This window comes from Bubalus bubalis, chromosome 11 (assembly GCF_019923935.1).
Source record: "Bubalus bubalis isolate 160015118507 breed Murrah chromosome 11, NDDB_SH_1, whole genome shotgun sequence".
Taxonomy (NCBI): Eukaryota; Metazoa; Chordata; class Mammalia; order Artiodactyla; family Bovidae; genus Bubalus; species Bubalus bubalis.
The window spans coordinates 34,402,617-34,415,616 of NC_059167.1; positions in this window are offsets into that span (position 1 = coordinate 34,402,617).

The window sequence follows — 13,000 nt, forward strand, 5'->3', positions numbered from 1 at the left end:
TTGGAGAAGGAAATGGCAACCCACTCCGGTGTTCTTGCCTGGAGAATCCCAGGGGCGGCGGAGCCTGGTGGGCTGCCGTCTGTGGGGTCGCACAGAGTCGGACACGACTGAAGTGACTTAGCAGCAGCAGCAGCAGCAAGGAGCTTTTGAAACCTGCCTGGATCTGCCCTCTAAATTCTGGAGGGCTACCTGGGCATGAATAACGTTTTAAAGCTTTGTAGGTTTAATTTATGGTCAAGGCTGAACATCACTTATCTGGATCTTGGCAGGGAAGTTCCTCTAAAAACATAAAACATTTACTAGGACTGGGGAATGGATAATAAAACAGGTGTGGAAATCTATATCCAATAAGTGATTGATAAATGATCAAATTTTATGAAGAGCCCAGGCACACCTTCATAAGGGTAGTGCTCCTTCAAACTAAAAGGAAGTAAATGATGTATAGATTCACAATGAAATCCACGTGGTAGACATTTAAGACTTTAACAAATTTGGAAATGTATACTGTTGCATAGATCAGGGAATGTTGAAATGGGGCCAGAAGCTAATTAAATGGAAAAATTCCTATTTGCACATTTCTCCAGAAGGCAAAGTAGAGATTGCAACCAGTATATCTATACAAGTGACAAGAATATTAAGTTTTCTGTCATTCCCTTAGTACACTACCTTTCTCAGCATGTATTTTGTCCTAGTTCTTGTGAAGGTGAGAATAATATCAAACTCATTAATTGTCTACATTTTAGATACGATAAGACTTTAGTGGATGGTGTTAATTAAACTACAAAACAACTCCTCTTGCTGTGGTGTGCATTCCAAGTTAGAGCAATTAATTCACTCACTTAAACTGATCAAGATTTAATTACCATCACTCTGTGCAATTACTCCATAATTAAAGTAATTTGGTTCATTCCACTTGCTGACAGTGTCATTGAACAGCCATTCACAGAACCAAAAGAAGTGATAATTAACTTAAAGAATAGCTCAGGGCAGTTTTACTCAGACAAGTTCACTGTTAGTTTTTCCTAAAATACCTAGAATGAGATAAAGTGTGGAGAGAAAATCCTGCAGGAATTTTAAAACAAAAATAATGATAAACAATACTTGAGGGATTTTTCTCTCCCACAAATGAAGTCCCCAGCAATTTAAATAGCCAATGTTATAACCTAACCATAAATTAGTGTCATGGGCAAAACAAACAGAGCTTAAAAAAAATTAAGCACTTAAATATTGGTTAGGGCTAGTCACTGTGGGGGATTAGTACCTACTTGGGGGTTGGAAGGTGTGGTACAAAAAGAACACCCAGAATCTTTACAGAAGCACTGAGAAGGAGTTTGAGACTGGCAAGACTCAAGTTTGAAAGCAGCAGCTTTGGCACACACACACACACACACACACACACGAAGATCAGGAAGATGAACAATTGTTTCTACTCAACCAAAAGAATCATTGTTTTATGGGGACTTCCCTTAACACATGTCTCAGTCTTGTCTTAGAAAAATTCCTCCTGAAATCCTTTCTCTTTTCTGATCCCATTTGAAAATATTAGAAGGGTATGATGTTAAAATATCATTCAGAGGATAAAATATATACCCTCAGAATTTTACTCACAAATTAGTTAAATTATCTATTTGTTATTAAATTTTTTTCTGAATATAAGGAAAAAGGTTTTAGGAATCTATGTAATGATAAGAGAGGAGAGTGAAAAAGTTGGCTTAAAACTCAACATTCAAAAAACTAAGATCATGTCTCATCACTTCATGGCAAATAGAAGGGGGAAGAGTGGAAGCAGTGACAGATTTTATTTTCTCGGACTCCAGAATCATTGCAGATGGTGACTGCAGCCATGAAATTAAAAAATGATTGCTTCTTGGAAGAAAAGCTATGACAAACCTAGACAGCATATTAAAAAGCAGAGACATCACTTTGCCAACAAAGGTCCATATAGTCAAAGCTATGGTTTTTCCATTAGTCATGTATGGATGTGAGAGTTGGACCATAAAGAAGGCTGAGCACTGAAGAACTGATGCTTTTGAACTGTGGTGTTGGAGAAGACTCTTGAGAGTCCCTTGGACAGCAAGGAGATCCAACCAGTCCATCCTAAAGGAAATCAGTCCTGAATATTCATTGGAAGGACTGATGCTGAAGCTGAAGCTCCGATATTTTGGCCGCCTGATGCGAAGAGCTGACTCATTGAGAAGGACCCTGTTGCTGGAAAAGATTGAAGGCAAAAGGAGAAGGGGGCGGCAGAGGATGAGATGGTTAGATAGCATCACTGACTCAGTAGACATAAATCTGAGCAAACCTCCAGGAGATAGTGAAGGACAGAGGAGCCTGGCGTGCTGCAGTCCATGGGGTCGCAAAGAGTTGGACACAATTTAGGGACTAAACAACAACCACAATGATAAAACTAAGGTTTAAATAGGATAATCTCCGAGTGAGGGATTAGGCTCATAGGACTTCATAGCTAGATGTGGTTGTGGGAATTAAACTGACAACATAATTTGTATATGAGGAAATGGTTGCCTAGAGCGGTGGTGTGGCTTGCCGGAGGGCAAGTGGCTAACTAGTTGCAGAGCTAGGACTAACTCAGGTATCCTCACTCTAACCCGGGGAACAGTGGTGAAAGTCAGATATTTGAATTAAATGTAAAACTTCAAGTTTTCTGAGGAAATATGCCGAGGCTTCTGTGTGTTAAAGGCACAGGCTCTTCAGCCAGACCGCTGGAGCTGGACCCCAGACCCACCATTTCCTGACCTTTGTGTACCTCAGTTTAACCACAGGTAAAAAAGGGGGTAAAGACAACACCTCCTCACAGAATTACTATTGTATTAAATGATGAATTCCAGCAGAAGGCTTAGCAGGCTGTCTGGCTCATGGCACCCAGTAGACAGTGGCTACTCTTCTCACTCTCCTTGGTGAAGAGAGGCTATCTCAGCAGCCAAGTGCTGCCTCTGTGCTGGTGTCTCTGGCTCACTCCAGCTTTGCTATTTTCTAACATAGACCCCTGAGCTTCTCAATGTTCTGACACTTCTGGGTTGGAACACAGTGTACTAGGAGAATGTGCCAAACAGAAGCCTCAGATGTCAGGTCAGCTTACTCATGAAATCATTAACCCAGATCCACTGATACGGCCACAGTTCCAGCCAGGTTTATCCACCGATTGAAAAACCACAGCTGTTTTACCACCAACCTTATGGGCCTCCTAGCTAATGAATTCTCTTCATGTAACTGTGCATGCGTGATCAGTTGCCTAAGTCATGTCTGACCCTTTGCGACCCTGTAGCTTGCCAGGCTCCTCAGTCCATGGGATTCTCCAGGCAAGAATACTGGAGTGGGTTGCCATGCCCTCCTCCAGATGGACTATTTAATCATGACTTGAGTTCCAAAAGTATTTCCTGCTATGTATAAAAGCAAAATTCTCATTGAAGTACGTTGCTTCCCTTTTTAAAATGTGTGTGTGAATGTGCCAGTGTGGAACTGTACACATGTGTACAGTGTGCAAAAGCACTGAAAGTAGGAATTTAAGGACTTGGTTTCTGGTACTGATCCATCCTTGACTGGCTGTGTGACCTTAAGCAAGTCACTAATCTCTCTTTGCCGTAGTTGATTCAACTCTAGAAAGAGGAGGTTGGATGAAATGCCTTCCGTATTAGTCGGGGTTCTCCAGAGAAATAGAACGAATAGGATATTTATTTATTTATTATAAGGAATTGGTTCATGTAATTATGGAGGCTGGTGAGTCAGCAGGAAAGTTGATGGCATAGTTCCCATCTGGAGGCAAGCAGACTTGAAACCTGGGAAGAGCTGATGCTTCAGTTTGAGTTTGAAGGCAAAAAAAAAAAAAAAAAAAAGCTGCTCAGTTCTAAAGCCTTCAGACAAAGAATTCTGTTACTTGGGGAAGGTCAGTCTTTTGTTCTGTTTAGACCTTGATTGGATGAGGCCCACCCATATTATGGAGGGCAATTCAGTTTACTCAGTCAACTGATTTAAATGTTAATTGTATCTGAAATTTCCCTCACAGAAACATCATTATGTTCTACCAAATACCTGGATACCCCATGGCCCAGTCAAGTTGACACATAAAATTAACCATCCCACCTTCTGAAGGCTCTTCCAATTTAAGCCTCAGTGATACAAAATTATATTTATCACTAGTAAATAAGGAACAATCTCTCTTATAAGCAGAATCAGTGCTCTGTCTCTCTAGCCATTCCCTGCGTGCAGAAAGGCCAACAATTACAGTAAGGCTGCTGCTGATGCTGCTAAGTCGCTTCAGTCGTGCCTGACCCTGTGCGATCCCATAGACGGCAGCCCATGAGGCTCCCCTGTCCTTGGGATTCTCCAGACAAGAACATTGGAGTGGGTTTCCATTTCCTTCTCCAATGCATGAAAGTGAAAAGTGAAAGTGAAGTCGCTGAGTCTTGTCCGACTCTTAGCGACCCCATGGACTGCGGCCCACCAGGCTCCTCTGTCCATGGGATTTTCCAGGCAAGAGTGCTGGAGTGCGGTGCCATTGCCTTCTCCGTACATTAAGGCAGGTGCATATAAAACATGACGGGGAGGGAGAAGGAGCCCTTAGTTCTGAGTAGGGCACTCTTCATCAAACAGGTAAATGGCTCAAAAGTAGGAAATATTTCCTTCATTTTTTATAGTCGGTATTAAATAGTACATATTTATTAAATTGAAAGATACAAAATGAGTAGAAATTAGATAGCTTGGGGAAGGAAACACTTTGAAACATTGAAAATGGTATGAAATTATCTGGTCAATAGGATAAGTTGGACTGGGAGAAGAAAGTCTGGCCACTAATGGCTATTGTGTACTGAGATGTACTGTTGTATATAAGACATACTGGAACAAAGACTTAATCTGAAAAAGAGAAAATAAAATACCTAAGTTTTTCATATTGATTATGTGTTGAAATAAAATATTGAGTTAAACATAATACTAAAATTAACTGTTTCTCTTTTTTTAAAAAATGTATTTATTTATTTTATTTTTGGTTGTTCTGGGTCTTCATTGCTAAGCACAATGAAGTGGGCTACTCTCTAAGTGTGGTATGCGAGCTTCTCATTGTGGTGGCTTCTCTTGTTGTGTAGCATGAGTTATAGAGCGCAGGTTCAGTAGTTGTGGCTCGAGGGCTTAGTAGCCTCTCAGCATGTGGAATCTTCCCAAACTAGGGATCAGACCCATGTCCCCTGCATTGACAGGTGGATTCTTAACCAGTGGACCACCAGGAAAGTCCAAAATTTTTATTTAAAAAATCATTTGTGCGCATTCATATGTGATCAACCATGGACATGAAATTTAGTTTTGCTGACATAATACTCTAACAATATGTGTTTCATTTAGATTTCAAATTGAAAATGATACACAGAAGCATATGGGCCTGTTTTTCTTCCTTTCTTCCTTCTTCCCTCCCTTCCTACCTTCCTGCTTTCCTTCCTTCCCTGCAAAGGAAATGGGTATATCTTAGCACTGATTTTTTTTCTAATTGGAAGGGAAAAGAGCAGGAGGGGAGACTTGAAACTTTTCTGCTGCTGCTGCTAAGTCACTTCAGTCATGTCCAACTCTGTGGGACCCCAGAGACGGCAGCCCACCAGGCTCTGCCGTCCCTGGGATTCTCCAGGCAAGAACACTGGAGTGGGTTGCCATTTCCTTCTCCATGAAACTTTTCTAGAAGATAGCATTTCCCCAGTGATTACAGTTTATTTTCTGTAATAAATGATAAACTACCAGGAACTTATATCTTCATCCGGTTGACTCAGTTGTATAGCCCCTCATAGCATGGACTTAAGTACTGATTTGTATCAGGAAACTCGGGTCCATAGGTATACTAGTCCATATTTTGAAGGCTTCAAAGAAAGTATTTTAGAAAATAGAAAAGACGATTCCACTGAATCGATTCAATAAGCTTTCACGCAAGAGTAAGGCACCTCTAGTAATAGGTGGATGTGGACATAATTCACAGTAACCTTGCACATTTAATACCATTAATTTGTCAAAACTAATAATATTAATTCATTCAAAAATGAGATTAAACCCAGGCTCCCCTTGCAGCCCATAATCCGTGACTGATGGCTCTGTGACACGGACAGCACAGCGCCTCCAGCAGAGCGAGCCACACACGTGTGGCCCATTGCGATGGGAAGCCACCTAGTAGCTCCTGTCTTCAGCTAAAGCATTTTTTTAAATTGCCCCTCTCTCTGCACTCCTTGAATGTTGTATTTTAGCAGCCAAACCAACGATTTATATTTAATGCCAACAGGGCAGAGTCACACAATTATTTTTCTAAACAGCATTTAATGAAAATCAGCAGGTATGAAGAACCCGACCAGGCTCACAAAATGATAGTTGCTGCAGTTGACTTTATTTCTGACCGTGTAAATCAGGTGTGGACATCATTTAATGTAGCCATCCAAGGATGGTGCGGTGTGTTCTTTGGTGTCACTCTAAATTATGAAGGACATCCACTTGTCCCTTTTCTCAATCCCTCGATTGCTTCTTTGCAACACCTGTACTATTCTCCAGTCTTTTCTCTGCTATTATTCATTCTATAAACATTTACTGAGCACCTACTATGAGTGAGGGATTCCAAGTAGGACTGGGTATATGAAAATTAATAAGAAAGGGCAATCCTTCCCATGGAGATCTTTGCCTTTTGAGAGGTACTGTGGTACCTGGAAAAGAGCACAGGTACTAAAGTCAGGTGGCTCCAGCTTCTATGTTCCAGATGCTGGAATTAGGATAACTATCTATTCAACCTAGGGTAAATAACTTAGCCTTTCTGAGCTTCTACTTCCACCTCTATCTCCTGTTTCCATCTCCTATAATGCTTCATAACATGGTCATGAGGATGAACTGAAAAAAACAGATGTAAGACAATTAGTACAATGCCTCAGTTCTGTTCAGTCACTCAGTCATGTCCGATTCTTTGCGACCCCATGGATTGCAGCATGCCAGGCTTCCCTGTCCATCACCAACTCCTGGAGCTTGCTCAAACTCATGTCCATCGAGTCAGTGATGCCATCCAACCATCTCATCCTCTGTCGTCCCCATCTCCTCCTGCCTTCAATTTTTCCCAGCATCAAGGTCTTTTCCAATGAGTCAGTTCTTTGCATCAGGTGGCCAAAGTATAGCAAATGCTTAGTTTTTAAATGATAGCTAATATTGTTTTTAATTATAATAAAGTACTAGCAAAGTACATGAGTGAGGTAGACACTCAATAAATATTCACTCCCTTTTTCCTTGTTATTTAAGATGATAATTTTCTCAGTGCCAGCCTTAGAGAGGGATGAAGGGGGAGAAATTTGACTGGGCACGTTCCCTCTTCTCATGCTCCTCTCCCTCCCTGGTGAGTCTCTACACCCCTTTGTCTTCTGTTTAAAGCATCTATTTTCAGGAAGAAAAATCTAAACTTTCTCCAGGCTGAAATATGTAGGTAAATGACTGTCAAGGGGAAAGGAACTCTAATAGTAGCCTAGTTACCAGGCTATATCTAAGGATGCTTTCTGCTTTTACTAGATGCCAGGCACTGGAGATAGCAAAATACCTCTACCCTCTGATTCTAATCACTAGTGGGGTCATCACAAATGGTGTATTCTTGTGATATTAAAAAACAAGTAAAAAAAAAAAAAAAAAGAGGCTTTTGTGGTCCCATATTCTATAGTGAAAAGTGAAAGTGAAAGTCACCCAGAATACTGGAGTGGGTAGCCTTTCCCTTCTCCAGGGAATCTTCCCAACCCAGGGATCGAACCCAGGTCTCCCGCATTGCGGGCAGATTCTTTACCAGCTGAACCACAAGGAAAGCCCAAGAATATTGGAGTGGGTAGCCTATCCCTTCTCTAGGGGATCTTCCTGGCCCAGGAATCAAACCGGGTCTCCTGCATTGCAGGTGGATTCTTTATCAACTGAGCTATGAGGGAAGGCATAATCTACAGTAGGTATTTATTAAAGTATTTTTTCCAATCAAAGAGAGTTTTCTAAGACAATTCCTGTGATAGTTGTTAAAATTAAAAATAAGCTTATGAAATTACATAATAATAGTACAATTTATATGTTCTGTGTAAGTATATAGTGTGGAATTTTTCATTAAATCCTTCAGAACTTCTAGGAGGTAAGTAACTTACTGCTTTTTACAGATGAGAAAACTGAGGCAAGAGAAGCAAAATATCTCTTCTAATTGAAAAAGCTAGGATTTCCAGGCCCTTCTGAATGAATGCAGAGGTGGTATTCTTTATACTGTCCTAGGAGTCATTCTCACAAAGCTGAGCCTCAAAAGACTATATGAAGTGAAATTCAACTTTTATTTCATGTTGTGTTATGGATGAACTTTTCTTTATAGTTACTTTTACTGATAAAGCAGATCACACAAATAAATCTGTTGGGAGCAGCCGAAACTCAAAAGCTATTATGTCTCGCATGGCTGATGGAGGGGATTGTGGACAGCCCTGGAGGGAGAACTCGTAGACAGTGTCCTGCATTGCGGTATAATTTTAGTAAGCTCAATTCAGTCTATCGTTTCTTTTAGGTAGGAATTAGGGGCAAGCCATGTAGATAGTAGTGTCCATATAGGTACCATAGAGACTTCCCTGGTGGTCCAGTGATTAAGAATCCTCCTGCCAATGCAGGGAACATGGATTCAATCCCTGGTCTGGGGAAACTCCGCATCCCACAGGGCAACTAAGTCCTCTTGCCACAACTACTGAAGCCCAAGCACCCTAGAGCCCAGGCTCCTCAACAAGAGAAGCCACCACAATGAGAAGCCCACGCATCACAACTAGACAGTAGCCCCCACTCACTGCAACTAGAGAAAGCCCGCACAGCAACAGAGACCCAGCACAGCCAATAAATAAACAAATAGATATTTTAAAAAGAGGTACCATGGCATGAAGGTGCTAGGTTAATGTGGGGTGTGTGGTTAGAAGGAAAGTTATGACCAACCTAGACAGCATATTAAAAAGCAGAGACATTACTTTGTCAACAAAGGTCCCTCTAGTCAAAGCTATGGTTTTTTTCAGTGGTCATGTACGGATGTGAGAATTGGACTATAAAGAAAGCTGAGTGCAGAAGAATTGATGCTTTTGAACTGTGGTTTTGGAGAAGACACTTGAGAGTCCCTTGGACTGCAAGGAGATCCAACCAGTCCATCCTAAAGGAGATCAGTCCTGGTGTTCATTGGAAGGACTGATGTTGAAGCTGAAAACTCCAATACTTTGGCCACCTGATGCGAAGAGCTGACTCATTGGAAAAGACCCAGATGCTGGGAAAGATTGAGGGCAGGAGGAGAAGGGGACGACGGAGGATGAGATGGTTGGATGGCATCACCGACTCAATGGACACGGGTTTGGGTGGACTCTGGGAGTTGGTGATGGGGTCGCAAAGAGTTGAACATGACTGAGTTACTGAACTGAACTGAACTGATGGGAAATAGTTTGAAACAGGGATACATGAGATTAGGTGAGTGAAGACTAAAATGAAAGGACAGACTGGGGCTTGATTTTTAAGGGTCTTGATTACCAGTCTAAGGGATTCGGGTGTTACCCCATAAGAGTAGGGCGCAGTTGGAAATGTTTAAGATAAAAAGTCATAAATAAGCTCTGAGTTCTATACCGCCTGGGCAGCAGAGTGGAGGATGGAGGGAAGCTAGAGGTATTGGAGTCCGAAAGACCCATTGCCCCTTGAATCTGATGGGCTACCTTAGACCTGCCAAAGATTGAGGTATTGGAGTCCGAAAGACCCATTGCCCCTTGAATCTGATGGGCTACCTTAGACCTGCCTGGATGAGAGTTTGCACAAGGTACATGAATAAGACAAAAATATATATTCAAAAGATGTTTGGAAGTAGAATGGTGAGAGAGAGGGAGGCAGCCTCCTGATTCCTGTTTAGAGTTTGGGGGTCATGTAGAAGGCTCAGGATAGCTCGGAGTTTCTAGACCAGAAATGACAATCAGATTTCCTTTGGAATGCTAAGAGATTCTGAGGTGGCTTAATGATTTTGCCACAGGCACAGGAAGAGCAGTGGCAGCATACTTGCCAGGCATATGTCATCCTTTCCAGCCTAAATGAGCGGTTTGCCGTGGAGAAGGCCTTTATCTTTGAAGGAAACTCATAATATTGCCTAATAATGATGTTTTATTGGTCATCTTCAGCATGAATGCTACAAACCAGAAGTTCCAACAAGATAATGCAGAACCAAAACATAACTATCTGCAAAGCTGAGTTAAAGATCAGTACCAGGAAATATCAAAAATATTAACCAAGTAAGAAAATATGTTACAAAGTTACCACCAAACCTTTTCAGGCAAGGTAAATGTAAATTACAATGTGCTATAAATATAAATGTTGGAAAGCTAAGAGCTGACTCCAAATCCTTCCAGATATTTTGAAAAATTGACTATAAAAGACTCATGCATTCCTATTATACAGAGCGAAGTAAGTCAGAAAGAAAAACACCAATACAGTATATTAACGCATATATGTGGAATTTAGAAAGATGGTAACGATGACCCTATATGCGAGACAGCAAAAGAGACATTGATGTAAAGAACAGACTTTTGGACTCTGTGGGAGAAGGCGAGGGTGGGATGATTTGAGAGAATGGCACTGAAACATGTAATAATATCATATGTAAATTAGATCGCCAGTCCAGGTTGGATGCATGAGACAGGGTGCTCAGGGCTGGTGCACTGGAATGAACCTGAGGGATGGGATGGGGAGGGAGATAGGAGGGGGGCGTTCAGGATGGGGAACTCATGTACCCCCACTGCTGATTCATGTGAATTTATGGCAAAAACAACCACAATATTGTAAAGTAATTAGCCTCCAATTGAAAAAAAAAAGACTCATGCTGTTGTTTTGCTCATCTTCTCTTAATCTCGTGGGTAGGAGAGAGAGTCTTACCCCAAGGTTCCGGGGAGGACTGAATATGTGATACTGGACAGAACAGATGATCCTGACAGCAGTTTTCTGGTCCCATATACTCACACCCTGGGGAGAACACCACATACCATGCAGCGCCACACACAGGCTGCAGAGCGAAGCAGCAGGGGCTGTAGGAGGCTGGCTCTGTAGTAACAAGAGGGTGGGATAAGTCTGGTTCCCACAGGAGGCTTGTTTGAAAAATGCCACAGGCTTGCAGAAAGGTGAAACTCATTAGGTGGAGGACCATGTGGGGAGCAGCTGGTCTGGCTGCCAGGGGAACTAGCTGGATAGGAAGCCTTTCCCCCTGAGGGGGAGGGAGGCATATCTGGCAAGAGCAGGAGAACTGAGTTAGGACTTGGCCTGTGAGGCGCAAAGAGATCAAGGCAGCACATGAAATTTTAGTGCTTACAATCTAAGAGGTTAGCCACTGGCCACGTGTGGCATTGAACACCTGAAATGTGACTAGACTACACTGAGATGTGCTGTAAGTATAAAATACACACTAGATTTTAAGTATTTATTACCAAAAGGTAAAAAATATCTCATTAGCTTTTTTATTGATTACATGTTGGAATGGTAATATGTTGGATATATTTTTAGGCAAAACATTATTGAAATTAATTTTACCTGTGTCTTTCTACTTTTTAAAAAATATGACTACTAAAAAACTTAAAATTACATATGTGGCTGGCATGTGTAGTTCATACTGTTTCTGTTGGACAGTGCTAGCAGTACAACTTCCTCTAGGAAACTGAGCAGCTTAAAATACCTCAGAATAGTGGACTGGAATTTTTATAGTATGGAAAACTGCTTTACTGATGGAGAGACTCATTACAGCTTTTTTCTCTAGTTCAGTTCAGTTCAGTCGCTCAGTCGTGTCTGACTCTTTGCGACCCCACCGACTCTTTGCGACCCCATGCACGCCAGGCCTCCCTGTCCATCACCAGCTCCCGGAGTCCACCCAAACCCATGTCCATTGAGTCGGTGATGCCATCCAACCATCTGATCCTCTGTCGTCCCCTTCTCCTCCTGCCCTCAATCTTTCCCAGCATCAGGGTCTTTTCCAATGAGTCAGTGCTTCGCATCAAGTGGCCAAAGTATTGGAGCTTCAGCTTCAACATCAGTCCTTCCAATGAACACCCAGGACTGATCTCCTTTACGATGGACTGGTTGGATCTTCTTGCAGTCCAAGGGACTCTCAAGAGTCTTCTCCAACACCACAGTTCAAAAGCATTAATTCTTCTGTGCTCAGCTTTCTTTATAGTCCAACTCTCACATCCATACATGACCACTGGAAAAACCATAGCCTTGACTAGATGGACCTTTGTTGACAAAGTAATGTCTCTGCTTTTTAATATGCTGTCTAGGTTACCACTCCTCAAACAGGCTGCCTAGCAAATAGAGGCTCTTTTATCTGTCTTAGACCAAATCTCACCCTTCATTGATTAACATTCTTAATTCAGTTAGCTGAAGTTCAGAAAAAAAGGTGTTATTGTTATTGGGCTGAGTTGTAGGGATGTTCTATATCACCACACATGATCAAAATAATTTTTGAGTCCCTTGTAATGTTTGTGCTAGTCCAAAAATCAACAGCCGTCTCCTGAAACTAATTTATACAAGTTGAAAAAGCCACAATTGGTCATTTTGTCCTCAAAATTGGAACCAGAAAGCCAAAAGCATATCACATTAAATAAAGCAGAGTTACGGCAATTGCACATACTCAAGGAAAAAAAAAAAAGAAAATGTTATCTTTAGAGGCAAGAATCTGTTGTTCAGAGAATATTTCTCTGGCTTTTAATTGAAATGCCCTATTAAATGCTAATTTTGCAGTTTGCTGCAGTGATTATTGTGTCAGGAATGAAATATAGTCAAGGAATTTGGTTTCAGTATAAACAACGCAACAGCTTGCTGAGTGTTAGAAACAGCTAATATGCATTAGCAGTAAGCTAGAAAAATCTCCTAAAGTAAGAACAGAAGGACGAAGTTTTTGGATATTGACTATTTATAGATCATCCTACTAAACTAAGGCTTCCAACCCAATATGACCTCAACTTTTTGCCCAGAACAGTCCCCAGCT